The sequence below is a fragment of the Callorhinus ursinus genome, unplaced genomic scaffold (assembly GCF_003265705.2).
Source record: "Callorhinus ursinus isolate GAN/ISIS: 27379988/994484 unplaced genomic scaffold, GSC_fseal_2.0 scaffold2, whole genome shotgun sequence".
Lineage (NCBI taxonomy): Eukaryota > Metazoa > Chordata > Mammalia > Carnivora > Otariidae > Callorhinus > Callorhinus ursinus.
The window spans coordinates 80,883,205-80,911,132 of NW_027397064.1; the positions used below are offsets into that span (position 1 = coordinate 80,883,205).

Genomic DNA, 27,928 nt, shown 5'->3' on the forward strand with positions numbered 1-27,928 from the left:
TGTGTGTGTGTGTGTGTGTGTGTGTGTATGTCTGCTTTCAAAGGAGGAAAGTTACACACTTAATAATTTTCTGATTATTTAGAAATAAATATTTAATGTCTCTCTAGAGTATACTATAAACATCATGAGATTTGGGACTTTATCTTATATATATTTTTAATTCATTATTGTATCCCTATCACCTTGAACAGTGTCAGTCAGGCACACTGGTGATTTTCAGAAAGAGATTTTCTGATAAACTGCTTTTGAAAGCCATATGGCGTTCATATATACCACCTAATAGATTTCTTTACCCTCCTAGCAGCATTTCTCTAATTCACTAAACTCTAGCCACACCAAGCTTTATATACAACTTTACTCAAGCTCATGTTTGTCCAGAACTGAACAAGTGTGTGTGTTTCTCCTTTAGTTTTCCATTCATATGTTACCACCTCAGAGAGGCCTTTTCTGATGATCTTATCTGGTTACTTTCCCACCATGAATTATTTAATATTTTATTTTAGCATCTTGAATATTCTCTTCAAATACTAATTTTAATAATTTTAAAATAGAAATAGTATATACGGATCTCGATATCTGCAGCTCTTCAATATCTATTTTTTTTTGTACCAACATACCTAAAACACTGCACATGTGTGTACTATATACATAATTGCTCCATGAACAAATGTGGCTGAGGTCCTTGTTTCTAGATTGAGTGACTTGGGGAATGCTCTTAACTAATCTAGAAATTTGAGAAAAAGGTGTTTTGTTTTTTTCCAATGGAAAATAATTAACTTGGATAGTTGTACATTGAGATACCAGAGGAGAATTAAGGATAACTTTTAAAAATTTGAGTCGGTAGCACAGGAGAGAGAAAATGGGAATGGAAGTAGCAATCTGGATAACAGAATCTATGCTTTTATATGAGCATCTTCTTTTATATTTATTTTAGATTATTTGAGTAAAACAAGTTGATGTGTTTTTCCACCCAGAGTATCTTTTCAGTCTTACACTATATCTAGTATTTATTTATTTGACTACTTGAGTTTCTCAAAATTTTGGTTCTATGATAGGCTTCATGAGGGGTTACCAGAACATAGTCTTCAGGTTATGTTGAAAAGGAACAGAGAAGCTTAGATCTTGAATATGGTGGCATTGTAATGAGAATGTACAGGTGCTAAAGAATGATTTTCAAGAGGCTAAAAAGTATGAGTTGTGAAAATACAGAAATAGCTTATAGCAAAGATTTTATTCAACCTATTAATTCAGGAGGTAACCAGAAAAATGTTGAAACTAGTTCAAAAGCTATTTGAGAAAAAGTAATGTTATGATAAATGTGCAAATTATATATAAAAATGGCTAATGTATTTTTTTAAAGATTTTTTATTTATTCATTTGTCAGAGAAAGAGAGAGAGAGAGAGAGAGAGAGAGCACAAGCAGAGGGAGAAGCAGGCTCCCTGCTGAGCAAGGAGCCCGATGCGGGACTCGATCCCAGGATCCTGGGATCATGACCTGAGCCGAAGGCAGACGCTTAACCGACTGAGCCACCCAGGCATCCCAAAAATGGCTAATGTCTTTAAGGGAATTATACTTTGGGGTTTTCTGTTCCACCAGATAGCAACTATTTGCAACCTTCTGAATCACAATCTATAAGTTACTTCTGCCCCTAAAGAATTATCAAATAGACAGTTAATAGAAAATCAAGCTCAGCATTGTACCAAAAGAGCACATAGGGTGTCTGTGTATGTTCATTGTTTATTTTCAAGTTTTGTGATAATTTTTCTGATAGAGTAAGGAGAAAAGTAGATTTCACTAAAGAAAATAATTCCGAGTGTGTGTGTGTGTATCTGTGAAAAAGATGTTAATGATGATTGTTTGCTCCTAACACTACCACCAAAGCACTATAGTATGTCCTGCAATTTAGATCTTTGAAAGTTAATTTATTTCTATAACTTAAGAAAAAATAAGCAAACCAGACATAATTGAACAAAGCAATTTTTAAAAACTTTTGGTGCCAAATGAAATATGTCTATAGATTTAAACTCTAGGTAATATACATAAAGTAAAATTTTCCAAAATAAATCTAAGATTGAATGTTTATAAAGGAATGTGGTCAAATCTATCTAGAGGTTCTCAGAACATATCCTGATTTAATTTTCCTTTGGGATGAAAAAAAATTAAAAACAGGAGTCACCTCCCTTAAAACACTGATGACCCAGTGCCCATTGTATTATTTCAGTCACTGCCCTTTATGAAGCTGAATTAGTTTGTATCCTTAATGAGAGATCGGTGACAATCTTAACAGGGTGACACAGCATCAATATCACTTAACAGAGTATATCTAGAGTAATAGATGTTATTTAGGGAATTCTTATTGGCAGAGTGACATAATTCTGATACAACATATATCATTTAATCCATACATTGTGAACTTTGTTTTTTAAGATTTTTTTAAAATTTATTATTTGATATAGAAAGTGAGAGAGAAAGCATGAGCAGAGGACAGAGGGAGAGGGAGAAGCGGGCTCCCCGCTGAGCAGGGAGCCCGATGCGGGGCTCGGTCCCAGGACCCTGGGATCATGACCTGAGCTGAAGGCAGACGCCTAACCAACTGAGCCACCCAGGCGCCCCCAATGCGAACTTTGAAGTAGATAATATTTTACAGATAAAATCCAAAGTTTATAGAAATCGAATCATTGGCAGAAGCCTCCATAACCATTAAATGAGGGGCAGTTTTCTATCCCAATCTAATTGAAGCTGTGGTCCAGTCATTAACCATGACTTTTATCCTTAAAATAATTGTTTTCTATGGATACTTTTTCTTCAGGGACCTCTAAGCATCAGTAGGTTATTTTCTCAGTAGCCATATGATTTTTCTACGGGAATTTAGTAAAAGTTATAATAATATTAATATAGCTACTACTTATTCAGCATTGTTTATCATCTAGTAGTTTTATCTTATGTAATTTTTAACAGTAGTTCCCTGTGGTAAGCATTATTATTCTAACTTTATGCTTTGGGAATCCAGAATTGCCCACTAATAGGCCAGATCTGTCTGACCCCCCCTGGCTACATTTACCTCTATCAGGGGCACTGCTTCTGCTCAGCATTTAAGAACATCTGTTTCAAAGGTAAACCTCTAGGATGAATTTCAAAAGACTCCCTTTCCCTAGATCCCAGAAGCATGCTCTAATTTTTGTCCCTATCCTTGGAGGGGGGCGGTGGGCAGACTTAGGGGATTGTTGCTGACTTCTTGGCAGTATTCCTGCTCCCTTTGTGGAAGTCATCTTCATGGCTGCTGCCCTGGCCAGACCACATTTGTAGACCTGGATGGTACTCTTAATGTAAGACCTGAACTGATATCCTCTCTTGCTTTTCTATATTAGTCTTCTTGTGCTATTGTTTACAGTTATCTTATAACTCCAATTTAAATTGTCATTACTCTTATATCTCCTACTAAAAAGAACATTTTTTAATGTTGGGTCAGAAAACATTTTAATGGTGCACCCAAATGTGTGGTATTCAGTCTATCTTCAGAAGAATGGATACATGGATACACGTGCAGTAAAACAAAGACCACAAAATGTTAAAGAATCTTTATGTTAAAGAACTATATGAGTGCACACTGTAAAAATATTTCAACTTTTCTGTGTTTGAATACTTTCACAATAAAAAGCCTGAGGAAAAATAGGTACTGCCTGTGAACTTGCAGCTAATTTATTCTGTGTTGCCATCCTCTCTCTGATAGAATAGATGCTCCATGAGGGCAGGAATCTTTGTTTCTTCTGTTCAGAGATGTGTCCCAAGTGTCTAAAACAGTGCCTGGCACATATTAGTCCCTTAATAAATATTTCCTTAGTCAAAGAGTTTTCTGAGAAAAACTACAGTGAATACTTAATGGTTGCTCGTGTAAGATGATTTCTTTAAGCTTTTGTGTGGGACACTGAATAATGTGATAAATCCCTTAGGGTGGGGATGAGGGAGTAAGGAGTATCCAAAATGTCAAGATCCTTCAAACAGATCTTCTCTCTGCAAATGGATCAAACAAGAATCTGAGGCTCAATTTTAAAATTCATTTTTTCCCTTTTGGGGTTTCCCATAGAAAGAGTGTACAAAACAGAACCACATGGGGACCTACCCATTCATTGACAACCTGTGAGTTCAGAAAACTTTGGCACTCCCCAACCATGTAGGAGAAATCCTCCATACCACGAGAAAACACAAGAATATTTGAGTTTCTGATGGTAATGTAAATCTAAGAAAGATAGCTGGTAGAAGCAGTTACTTTTTTCCTCCAAGAAATTATCCCGTCCTCAGAGGTAATAACGTTCCAACCTTAGGAAGATACAACTTATAATTTGGGAATTACATCCGGAGGATGTGTGAAGGAGCAACTGCTCTTCTGGCTTCTCGAAGTCATGCTTCTGACAACAACCAGGGAGAGAGATATAACATAACATAAGCCCCTTCTTTTCCAGAGGTCTTGCACGGACATGTGAGAGGGGTGGTGGAGTAAGACTGCCTCTCCTCAATGTTGCTTTCTTCAGGCATGCTAACAATATTCTCAGAAGTGTATGCAGGCTGGGCTCCCTCTGATACCTTCCTTACCACTATTGGTGTCTGTGTTGTCTCTTGACTAGACTGCAAACTAGACTCATTTTTAAATATATTATTTTGGAAATTTCCAAACATAAAAATGGAGGGATCGGCATTTAAAAATAAAATACCACAGAGAAAAATTATTAACCAAATGTATAGGCTATTATATTAAAACTATAACCTCTGTTTTATTAAATTTTAAAACCAGTCACCTATTCTTATCACCTCTCTCTCATCTGAAAATTGTACCACACTTCTATTTTTACAGTCATTAAATTATTTTCCTTTAATCTACATGTTCATGACCCTGTGCTTTAAACATTGGAATTTGCCCTTATAAACTAGCCAATTTCATTTCCTCAAATACTACCTCCTACCATATAATCTAAATCACTGTCTGAATTTCAAGGTCTTTAAACTATCAAACAAGATTTTCTTCTTCATCTAGATTGAGTTCCTTACTCCCTCATTAACACATTCATATCCATTTCTGCTCAGACTTTCAGTTCTGTTATTTCTCTAACATGAAAGTTTCTTCCATTCCCACCTCAAACAGCACTACAAACAGCCTCAGAACCCAACCTCACTTCCATCTAGGCTAAGCAGCCATTCCTGATCATAGCTGACCTCACTTTGAATTCCTAAGCACTTGTCTATGCTAAACATGATGGTATATCATACTATAGCTTATTTTTATTTGTTCCAATTTTTTTAAGATTTCATTTTATTTATTTATTAGAGAGAGAGAGAGAGTGTGTGTGAGAGAGAAAGCATGAGTGGTGGGGTGGGGCAGAGGGAGAGGGAGAAACAGACTCCCCCTGAGCTGGGAGCCCCATGCAGGGCTTAATCTCAGGATCAGGGGATCATTACCTGAGCTGAAGGCAGATGCTTAAGTGACTGAGCCACCCAGGCACCCCTGTTCCAGTGTTTCGATATATGATCAATTTGTGTTTTCTGTAGGAGTATCAAGTCAATGAGGTCAGGACACATGTCTTCTGAAGCTCCTATATCTGTGAGTCCTAATTCTGGCAGCCCATCAGACTCACATGAGATCTTTATTAAAAAAAAAAATACAGATATGCTATGTCAGATATACTCAAGATAGAGCCTGAGAATTATATTTTATAGTCTTCCAGGTGATTCATTTATGCGTGTTCCAGTGTTGATTCATGGACCAACATTTGGGATCTCCTGTTGCAGAGAATAATGGTCAGACTGAGCATATTAAAAAAAACTAATCCAGACATATTAATTTGCTAAATTACCTGAAAGTTCATAGCAGAAATAAAAATGAAGCTAATTCAACATTCATCCATATTATAATTACCTAATAATAATAATAATAATAATAATACTTTGATGATACCCTGAAATAAGTCAACTATGATACAGTTACTTTAAATCCTTCTTCTATTTAATGTATCTTGTTGAGTGGAAATCCATAGAAGATACTGTCATTAATTCACCACATAGATTTTGAATATCATCTCTAAGTTAGCTGTAAAACTGAATCTGTGTATTATAGTTTTGTTCTGTTTGCTATAATGCTAAAGCATCACAATACATCAATTTGGATCTTTAAAGCAGGAAGAGAAGGAAAAATAGTTCTGTCCCTTTGCTCATGCCAATCCCAAGAGGAGAGTGACATTGCAAAATTATTGGATCACAGTAACCAGTGAGTAAGATAAATATATTCCAAAGGGCCACACAGTTCCATGTTTCCCTCTTCTTTTTCTTACTTCCTTCACGTAGCTGGTTAAGTAAATTGAGCGAGGGACTCTTGTTTGGGTTGTGAAACAGTAGATTAAGTCATGATCATCAGACCTTGGCCAGCTTAATAATAAAATGAAAAATCTCTATCATCTTGCTATGATTTTTTTAAGTATATAGCCCTGGCAGCAGCTTCTCTTCAGGAGAATTGATTGATAAAACAAAATTTAAGCCTTCTTATATCATCCCTCCAAATACTGCAAAATGCCATTTTAATCTTATCATGTTCCTTCCCAACTTCTTGGATTCAATAAGAGGTACTATATGCCTGATCTACCCATTCATGGCACCAGAATCTTTACTATAATAATCAGGAAGTTCTGTCTAGTTGAACTTATAAAGTCATGACAGTAGGTGTAACATGGAACTTTATCAGGTTGACAAAATGATATATTTAAAAAAAATGGATCCTAAACTCTTCTGTCTCTCTCTCTCTCTCTCTTCATTTCTATTCTGTTATAAATTTCTACCTCCTATCACTAAAGATCTGTTGATAATTCATCTCAAGAAAAAAGAGCATGTCAAGGTACAATTTAAATGATCTTTTGTTTCATGCCATTCTATGGCATCTGGGCTGCATTGCCTGCTTCTTGTTTTAAGGACCTTATTAATAATTACAGGAACTGTCTTAGACTTTGCTTATTCACTTGCTCAAAGAATGATCTTTCATGACTAGGTCTTTAATAGATTGATTTCTATGCTACGTTTGCTTTCTTTTAATATTCTCTGCAAAATTTTGGCTTCCTCCATTACTAATGAAAGAAAATTGAGGAGAGCTGTTTTGGCTCTCTTTCTCTTTTTCTCCTAGGACATATCACTGTTCTATTTGCTACTTGATTCTCTTTGCCATTTATCAGAATTCTCCTTTGAGCTGTGGCAAAGGGAGGGACATTTAAAAATCATTCTTTGGGAAGAATGTACTGCTGTTTGGGCATTGTCAGGACACTCTCCCTGTAAAACATTACAAATCTCTTGGGCAGGAACTTAAGAGAGCTCATGGATATTATCACACCCAATGTTGTGAAGGGTTACAGTGCTCAGCAAATGCTTATTAAATGAATCAATGAATTTATGAATGTGGTTCCTTGATATGACACTGAGAATTTTGTTTGCATATCTACCATAATATGTGATTCAATAAGAAAACATTGATGTTCAAAAACTGCTATCCATTTAAAGCAGTGCCTTAATGAAAAAAAAAAAGACCATTAAAATTCCACATACAGACTTGTTTAGCAGTTTTAGAATAGTCCTTGTGTTGCTAGAATTTTAGTGTCTGTTTCATCCCTTTTTTTTAGAAATTTGACCCCAGGATACCACAGAAAAAAGACTGTTCAAATTTGTTTTTTTCATTACCATTGTGCATTAAATCAAGAAAATATAGAATAATAACATGATTTTAAGAAATATGGCTTAATTTACAATCATTTACATTTTATTTTATTTGTATTATAATGTAAACCATATTATCAATGACATTACTCTAAACATTCCCCAGACTTGAGACTAATTTTAGTAGTTAAGGCTAAATCATTTTTTAATTGATATTTAAAGCTTAGAGGGAAAAAAAATCTATTGTGTACCTTCACCCACTGATAATTTCTAAAAACATTTGGTGCATATTTTCTAGAAATTTCCTTTTTCCAATTTAAGCTACATTTTAATATTTCTGCCTTTCATTTCATAAGAAGACATATTCTAACATTCAATTACATGAAGATACAATTCAATGAGGGGTCAAGTTCCTGTTGCTTATCAACACATTAGCCTTCCTCAATTTTGTATGGTTGCAAATAATTTTTAGGTTTTGTTCAGTGATTAATTTTGGCATATGTTCCACTAAGAATCACAAAATGTAAGAATCAGAATAAACCTTTCTAAAGTTACTTTAGTCACTTCCACTAATAATCTCATTTTATATAGAGGATAACTGAGGGTCAGAAAAGTGAATTGATTTGTGCAATGTGACAACTAGTTGGTTACAGAGTTGAGAATAGACTATATCATAAATGATTTTGATCTTATGATTATCTTATGATACTTAGAATTTGATTATAAATAATTGTTCAAAAATCACTCATGTTTAATTTTTATTTGGTAGAAATTTGTCATTTACTGCAACATCAATGAAACTTCTGTGAATATACAGAATCAAAAGAGAAATAAATCTAATGAATTTTTTCTTATGAAGTACAATTGAATGTTATATTAAAGAAAGATTACTGTTGTTAGCTAATTTTGCAACTATATAGGCCAGAGAAATCTATAACAACAGAACTTTGACGCATGAGTGATGTAGAAGAGTTATGGATATTAATTCAGTTTTTCCATGTGGTGTTCAGTGAAATATTAAGCTTTAGAGTCTGTGTGGGAGTGTATCTAAATATAGTTGTTACTTTGCATTTTTATTCTGCAGTTTCTCAGACATATTCATGGCAGGGAGGGGGAAAAGGTACCTACCATAAAGGCATGATTCCCGATAGGAAGCCGAGAGGTCATTTCTTCACAGCCAAAGCACAGTATAACTAGAATAAAGAATTCTGCTGGTTCTCTTCTGATTTCGTCTTCCTAACTCTCCCTTTTTGATCTGGACTCTTCTAGGTAGGTTCAAAAGTGTATTTTCCCAGAGATGCTGACTTCCGTGAAAAATTCTTGCATAGACTGTAACTAATTAGTTTAACTTAAAATTACAATTGATCCATTTTCTGGCAGCCCTGTCAACAGCCTGGGGTGCTGATGGGTAATGGAGATCAAAAGTTCTAGATTAGATATTGGAAACCCTTGAGCCAAGTATTGAGACTTGACCCAAGGGTGTGTTTTTTTGGATAGGTACACTGTCTTAAAGTTTAAAAATTTTTAATGTTTTTAGGAAGATCTATACATTCTTTAGTTTATCATTCACCATTATCTTTCATAACACGGCTTTATACTTTGATTCTATTTGCCTGCTATAACCCCTGTTTAAATGACCACATCCACTCAATGTTATATATCATAAAATCATAGAATTTCAGATATGAGGAAAACTTGAGATCATCCAGATTAAGCTCTTGCTTTTTAAAGATAAGAAATGGATACAGAGAGGTGAAGTGATTTATAGAAGATGAAACATGACTAAGAAAAAAAAAAAGAAGAAGCTAACATTTATAGTGAACCTGAAATACTAGGTAGTGAGCTGGACACTTAATTCATATCATCACATTTAATTCTGATACTTATTGATAAAAAAATAATAGTTATGTTATATTCACATAGTTAAATGAAAAATCAAGGCAAACTTGTGAGTCAAATACTGGTCAGCTTGACCCAAAGCACATAGTCTTCCAAACAGAACCAAACTTCCATTCCTCTCAGTGAACTTTCAACTATATCATATTGCCAATCAATTAGGCAAATGATTTAGGATAAATAATTATGCTTGTCATTTTAAAAATGCATCCATCTGATAAACTTGCCACATGTTTGCCGTGGGCATTTTTTATTAAAATGTAGGAACATTACAGAAGGAATCCCAAACTGAGATGTATTTGATGCCCTGTGTTCTTTTTTTTTTTTTTTTAAGATTTTATTTATTCATTTGAGAGAGTGTGCACAAGCGCGGGTGTGGGTGGAGGGAGAGGGAGAAGCAGACTCCCCACTGACCTGGGAGCCTGATGTGGGGCTTGATCCCAGGACCTGGAGATCATGACCTGAGCTGAAGGCAGGTGTTTAACCATCTGAACCACCCAGGAGCCCCGATGCCCTGTGTTCTTATCCTGTCTCCCAATACGTTGTCTAAAAGTCAGTAAAATATAAAAACAAAAAGAAAGATATGTCATTTCTCTTTGTAATTTATTAGTTTGTAGATTCAGTATGAAATCAGAGGGCTCCACTGCTTGAAGGCTACATGAGATATCCCTCATTTCCTCATCTTCCTAACTATCTTAACACATCTGGCTTCCTGGTGTATGTAAGTACTTGTCAACCTAAGCTAAGTCATCGCTTACTCACACCAACAAGTTTACACTTACACAAGTTTTCTGAGCATTCATACAGAACCATAACAATCCCTGAGGTTTTTGTTTTGTTTTGTTTTGCTTTTTTACCTATGTTTCACACCATTTGATGACATACGGCTTAACACAGATAAAGGAAGGCACATTTTAAAGACCTCTGTTGTTGTAGGTGTATGTGTTTCAGGACGTTGTCAGGCAGAATGCAAAGCAAATGATTTATTAAATATAAGACAAAAATGAAAGTGTACAGGCCAACCATGCCAGTCACTTTCTGAAATATTGAAATTTCCCTAGAAGATATGTCTAGAAGGTTCATGAGAATCAATTATGAATCATATTTATTATTTAATACAATGGAGGAAACACTTATTAGCTATTGGGTTTTGGAATATATCCAGGCAAAAGTGATGCTAGTTGAACTAGACTTGTGAAGGATCTAGTAATGAGAGATGAATTGGTCATAGAACCACACACAAGAGGTGTATTATGAGGGTCTCAGGAGATGGATCAACCTGGATCACGATACTCAATATGCAAAGGGAAAACTGGTCAACCTGGATCACAATACATAAATATACAAATGCATTTTTTTTAAATAAAAAGCCCTAGCAAACTTGTTAGCTTAAATATAAAATTAAAGCTCTTGCCTGCAACCAAAGAACATTCATAAATGCTTTTGGCAATGATAGCCTCACATCTTTTCAGCTATCTAGACACTCTGAGAAGAGGGATACCTGGTTCACAAATATGCATAATTATTTTGACATGTCACTGATGTTTACTTCGTGTACAGAAATCCCCCTTTATCCATGGGGGATGTGTTCCAAGATGGCCAGTACATGTCTGAAACTGTGATATTACCTACATATACTATGTTTTTTCCTATACATTCATAGCTATGAGAAAGTTTATTTTATACCTTAGGCACAGTAAGAGATTAACAACAATAACTGAGAATAAAAGTTATAACAATAATTTATAATTGTGACCTCTCTCAAAATATTGTATTGTAGTATTATCTTCATAATAATATATAAACAAGTAATGTATAAAATATAAGTAATAAATGAAAATAATATTATATTGTAATATATAGTATTAGCTTATATTCAACCCTCTTCTTGTGATGATGTGACATGGCAAAATGCCTATTGATGAGATGAAGTGAGATGCATGACATAGTCACTGTGATGTAAGGTTAGGTTACTATTGACCTGCTGACAGTATGTCCAGAGGATCACCTACTTCCAGACCGTGGTTGACCACAGGTAATTGAAACTGCAAAAAAAAAACAAAAACAAAAACAAAAAACTGCAGAAAGTGAAACTATGGATAAGGGGCCTGTTATGGTGTGTGTGTGTGTGTGTGTGTGTGTGTGTGTATTTAAAAATTATGCATACATAAATCTTTTGTATAAATCAAATTGGGATTTTAATGCAGGGAGTTCTAGAGTATGTATTTTTGTAATATAAATGACCATGCACACATGTGCATGCACACATGTGCACACACACACACACACACACATACACACACCCTTAACTGATCTGTCCTGCTTTGTAAATTAAGACTTTTAATGAGAGGTATTGTTGTCAGCCTCATGAGTAGGTGAATATGGTTATGAATATGGTGCCCCTTCAGCCCATCCCCTTTGTCTTCTCCTGGAGTTCATCTGCCCTCTCCTAATCGTATGCATTAACAATTGGGCTGTTGTTTTCCCCCTCGAGTGTGTTTCAGGCTTGATGGAAGGCTGCTACTTGCCTATGTTCTATACAGTAAGAATATAAAGGAGAATCCAAGAGGCAGGCTGGAGGAAAAGTCAAATTTATTTCTGAGTAGACTATCCAGGTGATTTCTCCTGATGGAATCATCAACAAAAGACAATCTGGTTAGATTGGTTAGAAAACTGATGCTGGTAAGTGGAATGACTGAAAGTGAAAGGTAGAAGACAGAACTTAGTAAAAATTTTGAATTTATAAAGGGGTAGCTTTGTAGCTTTTACAGAAATATCTCCATTCTCAGAGTAGCATGGAAGTAGCTGTTAAAGCCACTGGCCTAGGATAATTTATTCACAGTAGTGTAGGTCATTAGAAAGGTGAAGTATGCCACTAGATTGAGGATGGCAGATAGGTTTCTTTGGGGCTGCCAAGTCTATTTGATTTGTAGTGGCTGCCTGGAGAGGTGTGGACTAAAGGACTCTAAGACCTTATCTAAACCCAACAATTTAGTGTCCTGTGATTGATTAGTGATGTCTACATGGGCACAGAAATGTGAGTTATTGACATCATGTAATGTTTCTTTCATCCTGTACCAGATATCTCCCAATAATTGGATGGTTAAAAGGGTCCACATCTGACTAACTGAAATTAGCTTATCACTTGAGCAACTTGATCAGGGTTTAACCAAACTCCAGAATCTTTACAGCTCTGGCATTTGGTTGGTCTGAATGGTTTAAGATGATGTTGTGGGATTTTCTCATATGTTCTTGAACATAATTTGGGAATATAGGTATGCAATACTTAAGAGCAGGCTGATATATTTTCTTTAGTTTTTTTCAAACAATCCAAGTTAAAAAATGAGGCACTGGAATTCAGGGTCAGAATTTAGATCCAAACAAGGAATACTAGCATGTTGCAGACTTTTATTCTTTAAAGGGAATATATCAGTTATGACTATCCTCAGGGTACCAGTCCTCTGAACTAGACTTTGGCACTTGGGCACTGATAGTTCCTTTTCAGAATTCCAAAAGGCAAATGAATGTGATTTAAGAATTGTCAATTTAGGACATTGCTAGGGCAGAACTAAAACAAATAATACTAAAATTTGTGTGGAACCACAGAAGATCCCAAACAGCCAAAGCAATCTTGAGGAAGAAGAACAAAGCTGGAGGTATCACAATCCGAGATTTCAAACTGTACTACAAAGCTGTAGTAATCAAAACAGTATGGTACTAGTACAAAAAATAGACACATAGATCTATAGAACAGGGTAGAGAGCCCAGAAGTAAACTAATGCTTATATGGTCAATTAATCTATGACAAAGGAGGCAAAATACACACTAGGGAAAAGACAGTCTTCAATAAACAGTGCTGGGAAAACTGGATAGCTACATGCAAAGGAATGAAACTGGACCACTCTAAAATGCCATACAAAAAATAAACTCAAAATGGACTAAAGACCTAAATGTGAGACTTGAAACCATAAAAACCCTAGACGATAAAACAAGTGGTACTTTCTCTGGCATTGGCTGTAGCAACATTTTTCTAGATATGTCTCCTGACGTAAGGGAAACAAACACAAAACTCAACTACTGGGACTACATCAAAATAAAAAGCTTCTGCATGACCAGGGGAACTATCAACAAAGTAAAAAAGGCAACCTACTGAATGGGAGAAGATAATTACAAACGATATATCCAATAAGAGTTTAATATCCAAAATTATAAAGAACTTATACAACTGGACAACAACAACAACAAAATCCAATTTAAAAATGGGCAGAGGACCTGAATAGACATTTTCTCAAAGAAGGCATGCAGGTGGCCAGCAGATACATGAAAAGATGCTCAACATCATTAATCATCAGGGAAATGTGAATCAAAACCACAGTGAGATATTGCCTTATACTTGTCAGAATGGCTAAAATCAAAATGACAAGAAATAACAAGTGTGGAGGTAAAGAACCCTCCTCCTGCTCCATTTGTCTACCTCAGAGACCAAAAAATTATGTGGGAAGTGGAGCGTAAGGGCTTGAGAGAGAAGACTGCATATGTATCTGTCTTATTTCCCTATTTCTATCAACTTTTTATTATTTTAATTACTAATATTCTACTTAGCACAAAGTTGCATAGTTAAAAAAGAGAAAATAAAATAAATTTAAAGATTTTTGGTATAGAGTAATAGGCTTTTGACCACAGGCTATGAGTTCTAATCTCAATTCGACTTTGTTCCATGGTGGTAGATAAGACACAGTTCTCTAATCTTCAAAGATACAAATATATATAGATATTTACACATATATATACATATATATACACACAAATGTATATATATAATATGTATGTATATATATAATATTTGAAACAAATTATTTCCAAAATTTATTGAAAACAGCTTAAACTATTCCTACAGTTTACCCAAACTACCTTACCTCTTTTTCCAAACCTTTTCTCCGCTTTTCTTACCACTCTTCAGCCAACTAGACACCCTCCATTGCCAACATTTTCCAAACTTCTCTGCTTATGACATTTCTCTCACGAAAACATCTTTTAGAGGGGGCTGGCATTTTATCTTTCTTCCTTCATATGCATCTTTCAAAATCTTGCACATCTAGAATGTGATAGGTTTTTAGAATATAAGTGAGGTTCAGTGGGGTGAGGTCCGGAGCCCACAACCAAGAAAGAATTCTTGAGATGTCTTTGGTGCAAAATGGTGGTTTGTTAAGTACCCAAAGCATGGGTACAGGACCCATGGTCAGAAAGAGCTGCTGCCCCAGGTATATGAGGTGTGGCTGATTATATACTTGGGAGTTGGGGGAGGTAAGGAAAAGGGAGGTTTCAAAAGGATTTTCATATGTTAAAGAAGCCTCACAGGATACCTGAGGCCTTGCCATTGTCAAGTTAAGGTCGTTTTTCCCTCTAGCAAGTCATTAACAGGAAGATAGTTAGGAGCTTCCAGGAGGAGCATTATACTCTGCCCACTTCAAGTATTGTCAATGGGCTGCAGGTTACAAGGACATTTAATTGTCTCTACCTTCCCATTGATAGAATGTTCTTGTAGATTGCTAAAGCATTTGTAAACTGAGGGAGACTCCTGTCTCGCAGGATTGTGATCTCTGCAAGTTAACTATTTTTTTTTTCTTTCCTTAGCTTTAGGGCAGCCAGGAGTGCATGAGGAATGTCGTATATATCCCATGGGGGACGGGGGTGTGGGGTGTAAACTTCTGCCTTTGTGTTCAGCTTGCCTTCTGTTCCCTCATCAGATGGAACTTAAATATCATTTCTTCTCTGAAGCTTCCTTGATCACCCAACATGTGGTAATTTTCTCCTCTGAATATCCTGTGGCACTTTGTAGGTCTCTTGTGGCATGTTTTCTCTTTGTTCTGTATTATTTGCATATGTGCGGTTTACTTATTTAACCCACAAAATTGTAAGATACTTAATGACTTTAAGGTAAAGATTTTAAGCAAGGCTTAATTTTCATAAAAATATTTTTAATCTGTCTTCTCTGTAAAATTGTCAGGATCTGTGAAAGGTTTGCAAATTAACTATTTAGGCTGTGACAGTTTCAGGGATACTAGAAAACAGGAGGCACCTAATTCAGAGACAAGAGAGTTTACTATTCAAAGCAGTAACAGAAGCTTGACTACCAGAATTTTCTTATGCAATTTCCCTATTCCCAGTTTCCACAGTACACTGTGAAGAAGGCCAGGTGTAAGATGCACACACAGGTGGTTGCAATATAGTAGAGGAACCATGAGTTTAGGGAAATTCATCTTATGTATTGAATGGTAAACATTGCCCCTAAGAGTGCCACTATTTCTATCGTCCAAGACTGTTTGCTATGCAAATAGTTTGGAGCAAAGATCATGGCCTCTGCTCACAAGACATGCTAAATTATGAGAAGTCTAAAGAGAATTACCTCACTAAGAAATATTCATTCAACAAGTATTTTGTGAGCACCTCTATATGCCCTAGTTCTTCTAGGCACCAGGAAATGGGTACAAAGCAAGCAGTAGACCTTTGTTCCAATGATCTAACTGGAATAAATATGAAATGGATGAGAGCTTTAGCATATTGCATTAGCAGTGTAGTTCATCCTTCCAAATGTAGGAAATTTTTTCTGTTTAGTTTTGTCCCCTATATTATGTCTTCCTTTCTATTGGTATCAGTCCTCTTATAATGTAATAAAATGACCAAATTATAGTTTACCCTCTGCTATTAAAAAGAACACATCATTAGAAATTGTCATGTTAAACTACAGTAATCATCTTTTTTATTTTATTTTATTTATTTATTTGACAGAGACACAACGAGAGAGGGAACACAAGCAGGGGGAGTGGGAGAGGGAGAAGCAGGCTCCCCTCAGAGCAGGGTGCCTGATGCGGGGCTCGATCCCAGGACCCTGGGCCATGACCTGGGCTGAAGGCAGATGCTTAAGGACTGAGCGACCCAAGCGCCCCTACAATAATCATCTTTGGCAAGTGATTAGTATACGTATTACTATACATTCCACTTTAAGTATGTAAATTTGTACCTGGGATGTTTGAAAATATTTGATGAATACATTTCATTTTATGTATGAAAACATGATCCTTATTATAGAACAAACTAATTAGGAACCAACTCTCTGCATGTTAGTAGAGCTGATGCTACCATGGCTACTATTACTACTACTACTAATTTAAAAATAAAATATTAGAAATAAATTCCTTAAAAGAAGCATTGTTAATTGCTGTGCATATTATCAGATAATATAAAAATATCGTATTTTTTACTCTAAATTGTGAATGTAATGATGGCGTTTTGGAATATAGGTGAGGTTCGGTGGAGTGAGCCAAGAGTACATGAGGAATGTCACATATATCCCATCTGGGGGTGTTGTGGGGTGTCAGCCTCTGCTTTGTCCTCAGCTTGCCTTTTGTTCCCTCATCATGTAATATCTCCATGTCAGAAATAAAGCATCACAAAACATATTTTTACCAGAAACATCGAAAACGTCTCATTTTCTCATTGATCTCTTCCGTTTGTAATGGTGAGACAAGGAGCTTGACTCTAATCTGATCATTTCTGATACTTTATTTCATAGATTCTTTTAGTATGGCTGATTGTTAAGGGGAGTGTGATTGCACTTCAGGAAAACAATGATGTTCCCCAATAGAAGTAGGACATTGTCAAGGTTTGGGAAGGTAAAAAGCAGTTATTTTATTCAGTTTCTCCATAGGCTGTTCTCTGCTCTTTAAAAGTTTTGCAGGAAGTGAATTAATGTAATAGTTTTACAGTCTGTATAGTATAAAATAGACTCAGATTAAGCTAGCAGACTTGTTATTTGACAGTTTATAAAATATTTTAGTATCTTTTTGGCAGTAGCAGTTTGAATGTTGGCAAATGTACACATTGCTTGCAGTTTCAAAACCTTGTAATGAGTATTTTCCACTGTAATAGCAGAGAGCTGAAATTTGGATAAACCACTTAGACTTGTGAACTCTGACATGCATGGTAACAATGTCTTTGTAAAAGAATTTTGTCAAGTATTGGAGCTCCTACTAATAGCACATCCATCTTTCTGCACACCATAAATCTTAAGAAAATTTCTATTACTCTGCAATTTGTCTGGCTTATGCTATTTATTAGGCATTTTATTCTGCTGCTTTAAGAAGTAATGTGATGTTCATTTTATTGCTGGTTCAATAAATTGTTAATTATAATGCAGTGATTGCAGCTGACGTGATTTAAAAGCCACATTAGCACTATAGCATTAAGTTTTAACTATTTTACCCTTCAATTCCCTGTTTATACAACAGTAAAAGGCAAATAGCCTTAGACTAATTTAAAAAATGAAGGTACTTATATCTATTGATCACATGACACATTAGAAACTTTTTTTTTAAATAAAGGTTACATTTTTGTCTTGAAAAGAGGGGGGAAATGAGTGAATGATACACAATAGAACACTTAAGAGACTAGCATATGATTCCAAGACAGGTAGAACACTTGTTCTAGGGAAGTTAGTGAAGCTAGTTATATTTATATATGTAATATTATAGGTCTTATATAAACTATTAAATAGAAAAGCATATGGGTCACACTAATTTTGTAAATATTTTCCTTCTGAAATTAAAAAAAATTTACTAAAAATATGATAGGAGTAACTTGAAGAATATTGTTTTATACCCTAAATGGTCAAACATGGAACATCATTAACAGCCTTATTCTATTTCTTTTCAGGGTCGAAGTAACCTAGAACATTCTTGCTTGCCTAAGATACATCAATCCCAGCCCCATATTGTATATCCATAGAAATGTGTTAACTCACAGTCTCCTAAACATGGAAACTGTGGCATTTCCTATACCATACACGTTAGCTGTTAATTTTGTACTGCTCAATATAATTTCAGAGTATAAATTCTATCTTTTCATCTGTAGTATGGAGTTTGCTCACTGACTTCAGTTCACTGAAGTCAAGGATTTTGTTGTTTGCTTGTTTGCCCCCCCTTCCCTACTCCCTCAAGTGTCCTGCAAAATCCCAAGCATTAATATAAACTCTTCAGATAAATACATTGGTTCCAAATTCTTTCTGTCAGGCTGTGTATGTACATTTTGAATGATGGATAATCTATGAGGTACAATTTCTGTTATACTGATGAGTAAGGTGAACATGCCTAATAATGCCAGTAAATAAGATTGACTTTCTTTAGTTTCATGATTCAGTTTTCAAACCAAGATGTTGGATGATTTGGATGTCTTTGTGCCTTTCTTCTAATCTACCTCCTCTGACACAGTATGAATTTGGGCAAATGAATGGAATTGTTCTATGATTTGGTTTCGAGATTGTTTTGTTTTATTCAACAGCTGTGAGTAGAGAAACTAGCATGTGCCAGGCACTCAACTACATACTAAGAGTCCACTTGTAGATACCCTTCTAAACTTTCCCTTCTAATGAATGTAAGCATGTAGATACTTAGATGCCTTTGATTTTTCCCCCTGCATTAAAGCATTGATACAACAATTTATAAATCATTATCTTGTAATTCCTGTAGCATCAGGGTTTATTCCTTTTTAGTGCCTTGTCTTATTAAAAAATTATATAAAATGAATGCAATCTATATGTGATTATTTAAATGGAGAATTAGATAACTATTTATAGTGCCATAAAATTTTAGAGACCAAAAAGATTTAAATCTAATTAGTTTGTAATTCTCCTACTTCAGGATAAATGAGATTTCAAATCATATAGCTCTTTAGTTCTACTTCCAAAAGTCTGATTCAGTAGTTTGGGGCAAGACCCTGGGATCTGTATTTTCCTAGCTCTCCTAGTAAAAGCCATTGATGTAGCTCATGTCTTCCATTTTACTACACAGAAAAACTGAGGCCCACATTAGGATTTTCTTGTTCAGTATGTGACAAACCTTTCCCACCCCTGGGCCCAGTCTGCCCTCTCTACTTAGAATGTTCTTTTCCTAGATTGTCCTATGGCTGGCTCTTTCTTTTCCTTCATGTTACCTCCTCAGAGAGACTCCCTTCGGAGTGTTCCCTTTTATTTGCTGCCTTTTAAAAATCTGTCCAAATTGGTAATTATCTTAACTATTTTCTAGTCTCTTTCTCCTATGACAATGTAAATTATATAAAGCAAGATTCTTGGCCCCATTTTTTTATTAAATCCCAGTACCTAGCATACTGCTCAGGCATAGCAGGCAGCTGAACATAGTGTGTGGAATGAATGAATGAATGAATGCTTTGCTCAAGGTCAGAGAAATTATAGCGGTAGAGATAAGACTAGTGTCCTCAACACCTGGGCCATGATGCCTCCCCTTTTACAATTTCCTGTTGTTTTTTTATAGTTGGATAAGATTTTAAAAGTCCTCTAGTTCACGGTGTTTATTTTTTAGTTGAGAAAATTGTTCTCCAGGCTACAGAGTTTAAAGTTTTGCCTAAAGGCATATATAATTAGTGGCTTAGTTAGGAACAGGAACTCTGTTGATCCAGTGGTCTCTACTTTATAACTTAGCCTGCGTTTTATTTATTTATTATTTATTTATTTATTTTTTTAAGATTCTATTTATTTATTTGACAGAGAGAGACACAGTGAGAGAGGGAACACAAGCAGGGGGAGTGGGAGAGGGAGAAGCAGGCCTCCCGCTGAGCAGGGAGCCTGATGCGGGGCTCAGTCCCAGGACCCTGGGGTCATGACCTGAGCCGAAGGCAGAAGCTTAAAGACTAAGCCACCCAGATGCCCCTTAGCCTGTGTTTTAAATAAATATGTTGTTTTGACTGAATTATTCAGATTTCCCCTGTATCTTTACTTTCGAATATAAGGAAATTGCTTTTATCTAGAGAGCGTATGTCTAGTAACACTCAATCTAAACATTTCTGTGTGTATATGACAGTTGGAAAAAAAAAAAAGTGGTTGTAATCATACACATGTGGCCTGCATGTGCGTAAGCCATGGGTGCCCATTTCCCTCTTAAAAGGGGAACCTCCATGCAGCTTAGGATTGACAAAGTGAAGTGGTGTTTATTTCTCAACAGTGCATTACTCTTTGTAAAGCATTAGTGTCTCTGAATGTTCTGCAAATTCTATATAACACCAATGTAGATTCAGTCTTTCTTTTTTTTCAGTAATCCATTTTGAGAAGTCAACCACCCATCTAATTGAATTTTTACATTGACTTAGGAAGCCCTCCTTTTAGGCAGTCTTATAGTAGTATCTTCAGTGTAAAATCAATCTTCTTGTGTTTTTGCACCTCTACTCAGGTTTTTTCTGTTCATATTGGCCAATTTATAATATTTCAACTTCTTATCTATATAGCATTGGAAAAGGAAACGAGAAGTGGAAGAAAAGAACTTCCTCTCCTTCGTCCCTTGCTCACAACTCAAATTTGAGTTTAAAAATCTTTTTATTTGTTCATGGTCCCATTTAACTTGACGTAGTACACTCCAGATCATGCAGCCTTCACGGAAAGACAAGCCTCCAGGTTTAAGGTGTTAAGATTTTAGATCTTTAATTCTAAAATTGAAAATAGTACACCAATGCAGACAAGCAAGAAACACTTCAAAATTCTTTCTTGGACAATTATTTTGCATGAAGTGTTTGACTTACTATCAAGACAATATGTTTTAAATGCTTGGAAATCTTCTTTTATTTCACTAGTCCATTTCAGGAGTTTTTAAGCCATAGCAGCATAGCTCACACTGATTTATTCCAATTCTGTATGGGTGGAACCCAAGTACTCATATTTTTTAAAAGCTCCCCAATTGATTCTAGCAGGCTGTAAAAATTGAAAAACCACTGATCTCATTCTTTCAGGACACCATCTTTCAGCTTTACCAGATTAGAACCCATGTTTTTCTCTTACATGTAAAAGTTATATAATAGAGAATCTTTGAGAAAGTGTGATTTTTGGAGGTCCAAAGTATTTCAAAATGTCAAAGGAACCATGTGCCAAGGAATTATAAAGAATCTTTAACTCCACAAACAATAGTTCTATATGTTACATAAACCTTGATCAAAATATATCCCTTTGAGGTGAGCTTGAGGAACATGATGGGTATTATTCAGTTGATAGATACTCCCAAATTACTATGAACAGGCTTTGCCTTATTTTTCCTAGTTTCCCTTAGCCTCACAAATGGCCATGACTGCTGGGGAGGAGGGCAGGTGTGTCTCAAAGCTATAATAGTAAATGTCCTACGGCTGTTCATTTCATCTGATTTCTATTTTTTTTCTGAGTTTTAACTTTATTTTTCTGTTTATGATTTCATCTCCTCTCCTAAGTGTGACATGTGTTATTATTTCACTGATTCTGATCTCCAGGTTCCCTCCTTAAGTGTAATACTTCAGCTCTCCTTCAAAATCGCTTGTACTATTTCCAGCTACTTAAGATAAATAACTTATTTGTTCTTATCTAGGCCTCAGAATCTAAAGCCTTGGTAGAAACCTCTTGTTATTGTTAGCATTGTCAGGTTGTAATAACATGTTGATATGGAACTATGACTATATCTGGGGCACATCATGAAATATTGATACTGGATACTTTGTTGGCCTTACATGTTATCCAGTTACTTTTTAGAATGATCATTTTCTCTTGCCTTATAGCTGACTGTGTCAGTTGCTTGCTAGATTGCGACCTTAAAAATATTTCCATGCATTAATCTCTGTTTAATTGGAAGGAATAGTTTACTCTTTAAAAAAATATTTTATTTATTTTAGAGAGAGAGAGAGAACAGGAGTGGGGGGAAAGGGCAGAGGGAGAGGGAGAAAAAGAATCCTCAGACTCCCTGCTGAGCACAGAGCCAGAGGTGGGGCTTGATCCCAGGATCATGAAATCATGACCTGAGCAGTAATCCAGAGTTGGCCGCTTAACTGACTGAGCCACCCAGGCATCCCAGAAAGAATATTTTCTAAGAGAGGCAATCTGAGCTTCAAATTTTGGTTATGTTGGTAATTACTCTATATTACTTTGATAACTATTTCTCCCCTCAACTCTGTCACTTCTATACATGCTCAGAATCTAACCAGAACATTTCTTAGTTCTTCTGTTTACCTAATAATAAGATTGCACCAGGATGCTATAGAAATCAGAAGGAAGCTTATTCTTCTTTCACTTTTATGGCATTTTAGCTGAATGTCTCACAACATGTCAACTTCAATGTGTTCAACCCTGAAACTTTGATTTATAATTTCTTCTTTATGAAATCTTTTCCTCGATCTCTACTTCCATAAATGACACCAGTGTTCTGCCTGTTGCTCAAGCCAAAACTGTAGTCATCATTCTTTATTCTTCTCTTGCACCTCATATCAGTCATCCACGTAATCCTATTTAATTTCCAAAATATGTCTAAATTCCAGGCACTTTCCTTGATTTCAAAATCCGTAACTTTTTCTTTGATATCATCAACTCTTACCTAACTCCACTTAATTTCTTGCTCTCTCCTCCTTTACGATACATTCCCTTTTTATTTTTATTTTTATTTTTATTTATTTATTTTAAGAAGAGGGGTGCAGAGGGAGAGGGAGAGAGAGAACCTTAAGCAGGCTCCATGCCTAAAGTGGAGCCCAATGCAGGGCTTGATCTCATAACCCTGAGACCATGACCTGAGCTAAAACCAAGAGTTGGAAACTTAACTGACTCAGCCACCCAGGAGCCCCTCCATTCCCTTTTTAGTAAGAAGAATGATGTTTTTAAGGTAGTAAGTAAGGTTGTGTTACTACAGTGCTATGTGGAAACTAACCCTTATCTCATTGCTCACTTTGTCTTGAGTCATTCTCCCCACTTATTGTAGAGCAGTATTTTCTCCACTTCTCTTCCACACACACATTGAAATCATTGCCAGTTTAGGTCCCTAACAGAGCTGTTTCTTCTCCCTGAAATGTTTTTCTTTTTACTCTTTCTCTAGGAAGCCATTCTCAATTCTTTAAGATGATTTGGACTAATGTGCATAGAATGGACTGTGGGGTGGGGGCAAATTCTAGGAGGAGAAATGATGGTGTTCTGATTAAGGGGGGTATTAGCAGAGATGAAAATAACTGAACAAATTCAGAATAAATTCTAAAGCTAAAGTTGATAGGATTTGGTAAGAATTACATATGTGAGAAAGAAAAGTATAATTCCTAATTTCTTGGCAAAAGTAGGTGATAACATTCACTGAGAAAGGAAAACCTGAAGGAAAAGACTTAGGTCTTGATAGTGGGAAAGGAGGGGCAGCAAGCATTTGCAAACTCTTTTGTGAGGAAAATCAACATTCAGTTTGACTTATGGAACCTGGGAGATGTGGGTGATGGAGAAATCTGGCTTCCAGTAAGATGCTGTGTCATGGAGGAAATACTGACCTAAGGGACTCTAGAGGAAGAGTAGTTCTCGGGGGCGCCTGGGTGGCTCAGTTGGTTAAGCGACTGCCTTCGGCTCAGGTCATGATCCTGGAGTCCCGGGATCGAGTCCCGCATCGGGCTCCCTGCTCAGCAGTGAGTCTGCTTCTCCCTCGGACCCTCCCCCCTCATGCTCTCTCTCTATCTCATTCTCTCTCTCAAATAAATAAAATCTTAAAAAAAAAAAAAAGAGTAGTTCTCGGAGAAAATGATAAATCAACCAGCTATTGAAACCTGGAATTTGAAAGGTTAAGGTCAGGGCCATAGTTTTGAGAGTTATTAGCTTATAGATAATAACTGAAGACCAGGAAATAGGCACTATTATCTAGAATGCAAAGAAGCTGAGGGTAAAACCTGAAGGATTGAGTTGAGAAAAACCTATCAAGTCCTAAAATTATGACCCGAGAAATATTAGAATTGTGTGCTAAGGATATGACATAAAGGGACAGACAAAAGAGAAAGACTTTTGAGGATAGGCTGTTAATGGAGTGAAGTGTCTTCCCTAAAGCATTTCTGCCCTAGGTAGGTTTTGAGAATTAGCAATACAAAAGATTTGATGAAAGGGATTTCTTTCCTACAATATTGACAGATAACATTGGTATTTATAGACCATAGTGTTGTCAAGCTTTGTTTCCTTTAAGTGGAAATGCCCTACAAATTCTGAATGGCATCTATATGGAAACAAGGTATTCTGACTCTTAATAGCTAATAAAAAATGTTCACTAATAAATATTGGGTGCTTAAATGAAGTACCTTAAGTAAAGAGACAGATTTGGAGATTAGCTGTGTGCCAGATACTGGGCTTAGATAATAAATAACTTCCTCTTCTTCAATAGTCCAATCTAATGAGGGAGAGGTTAACAGATAGCAACTACCTAAAAATAAATTGTGGTAACTTTTATAATAATAGTTATAGACAAATAGCTATCCAGAAAATAGGAAAAAAGATGCTTAATTCTGCCAATGGTCGGGAAAAGCAAGTTTGATTAGTGGAGATAATATTCTTGCTGATATTTGATGCACTGGCATATCCTCTATTTTTTTTTTTTTTTTTTTTACTTTTGTTTTAACATTTTATTTAACTTCCACAGATATTCATAACCTTTTGGGGTAACAATCTCCTTGAGAATCTGTTAAATCATATGCCCTCTCTCCATAGAAAATAGACATTGCAGCCATTCACAAAATTTCAAATATTTAAGGACTTCCTGGACCAATATGATGTTATAGAAATAAATGGAGACCTTCAATGTGTGGTTCGAATTTTTTTTATTAATTCTAGACTGGGAAGTCTGGAACATTGTATAAGAATGATATATAAAGTGTTGTAATTTGCAGTATTCTTTTATCTTCTTATGGAATCTCATCCCTATTGTAATTTATACATCACTTCAGACTAATATTCTAAAAAGACCATTTGATTATATCATGACACTCTCCTGTTATATTCCTATTAATACCTGAAGTCTAAAATTCTATATCTTGCTTTTATAGCTCACCATAATTTCTTCTTTTCCTATAACTAAAGATAATATTAAGTTTTCTTGTCCCTATTCATTATCACTTTCATTGTAATTCATCAAACGGTTATTAAGTCTGGCATTCTATGCCAGGCATTGTGCTGCTATTGGAAATTAAGTAAGAAATAAGCCAGAAATTGTACCTGGGCTCAGAGAATATATTTTCTAATGAATGAGACAGAGTGTGTTCTTGAGAAAACCTTGACAACTTGTAATTCTTCAAATTCCTTGATTCCACTGTGCTATTATATGCCTGAAATGAGTTCTAACATGGACTCTCTCCATGCCGTTCTTCCTATGATTTCAAATTCCGAGTCTATTCAAGTTTCTTCTCAGTGTGTTGGGAAGTCTTCTTTGATTATTCCAAGTTGATCAAGGGCTTCTCTTCCTTACATCTTAGAGCTTTTTCTATTAGTTGTTATTTATATCAATAACTATAGGGCAGGTCAATATTTTATAATTTTCCAAAAGCTTGTAATATTATAATGTACAGTTATAAAATTTTGTAGAGTAGAAATAGCATTTTATCCTAGTGTGCAGTAACTGTCTTTGGGCATTAAACCAAAATATGACTGAATGAATTTGTGAAAGTGGGCCAGTCAAAACTATGCCACATTCAAAATCATGATCTATAAAAATTTCTACTAGAAAGTGAGTTCTCTGAGTAGAGACAGTATGGCACTCACTTCCATATTTTCCGCATAACCTGGTATAGATGCTGAGTAAATATTGAGTGAATAAATTAATAAATTAATAAATTAATACTCTTTATTTTTTTAATTTTTTATTGTTATGTTAATCACCATACATTACATCATTAGTTTTGGATGTAGTGTTCTATGATTCATTGTTTATGCATAACACCCAGTGCTCCATGCAGAACATGCCCTCTTTAATACCCATCACCAGGCTAACCCATCCCCCTACCCCCTCCCCTCTAGAACCCTCAGTTTGTTTTTCAGAGTCCATCCTCTCTCATGGTTCATCTCCCCCTCCGATTCCCCCCCCTTCGTTCTTCCCCTCCTGCTATCTTCTTCTTTTTTTCTTAACATATATTGCATTATTTGTTTCAAAGGTACAGATCTGTGATTCAACATTCTTGCACAATTCACATCACTCACCATAGCACATACCCTCCCCAGTGTCTATCACCCAGCCACCCCATCCCCCCCCCTCCCCCAAGAGATATCTTGACAGTTTCTGCTGAACTAGATTTTACTTGATGCTTCTGTGAGAAAATATATTTTTCTTTTTGGAACTTCTTGTTCCATTCATGACAACTTTTTAAAAATAATCCTTCCAAATATATTTCTTCTTTCTTCCCGTTTTGGTTTATGAAGAGCAGAGAAGTGGAATGGGTGGAAGCTCTTTCTTTCCTAGCTTTAGTTCAGGCCTGAGACAAAAAACCTCTTGATCCAGCTGCAATCCAATCTGGTATCTCTACTATTTGTAATAAAACATTTACCACAAGGTAGTCAATTCTATGGAAAAAGTTAGTCATGTGTCTACTCTCCTGGATCTTTATATGCCCCCTCTTTTTCTCTACATTATATAAGATGAGACATGGAGTGTGAAGAAAGAATCCAGCTATTTCTTTAGAGTGCTAATGTGCTTTCTGTAGAAAACATCTATCATGATAATTTAAGAAGCGATTGCTTTGTTGCCTTGATGTATCCTTCTTGGTCAGGGAGATTGTGTGTTTTTCTTTCCCCTATCTTCCCCCACCCTCCATCACAGTTAATAAATTGGGCAGCTTGGCATTTTTTTTAAGTGGGAAACTGGTTTGGAGAAATGTGGGAGTTGAGATCATTATGAGAATTGCTTCAGTGTGTAAAATGTGGAAGTGGAGTTTTCAAGAATGGACTATTGTAAGATTCCTGACCCTCCACTTCACTGTGCTAAAAGGGAAAAGCACAAAACAAAACATCTTGAAGATGTACAGCCCTGCCAGGCATGTCATTGTTCAGTTAGGATAAACTAGCTTTTCCAAAAATGGGGAATAAAATTGGTATTAACTCTGAAAAACCCGTGAAGTTATACTCTAGCCCCTAAAGTACGTATTCCTGATAAAATTAAGCAACATTGTTACTTTTCATGTGTTCTTCCGTCCAAAGGTAGAAACTAGGCACAAATGGAGTATTGAGAGGAAAATGAGACACACATGAAATTGGTTAAATATAGGTAGGGATAATATATGCTTAAGGATGGTGAAAAATGAGACAGGCATCTTTTATACGTGAAAACATGTTAGGAGGGGAGTAGAAGCTAAGAGTGAAGCTAAAAGTGAAGTTTGAGTGTGGGTAGAAGCTAAGAGTGAAGGTTGTAGAGTCAGAGTACCAGGATTCACATTCTGGCTCTATGGTTATGGATTATCATGCACAATTAACCTGTCTGTGCCTCAGTTCCTTCTTCAGTGAAAGGCAATACTACCATCTAACTCATGAGTTTGTACTGAGGATTAAATGAGAAACTACAAAAA

At 35.8% G+C, this 27,928-nt stretch overlaps 1 long non-coding RNA gene across 1 annotated transcript in view; it reads left to right on the forward strand.

Moving 5' to 3' along the window:
- LOC141374824 (uncharacterized) overlaps positions 1–17,211 on the forward strand; it is a 287,992-nt gene extending 270,781 nt beyond the window's left edge. The window contains exon 5 of the long non-coding RNA XR_012381965.1: positions 16,370–17,211. This is a non-coding gene — a long non-coding RNA (uncharacterized lncRNA). The remainder of the gene's footprint in view (positions 1–16,369) is intronic.
- Positions 17,212–27,928: the final 10,717 nt, after the last annotated feature.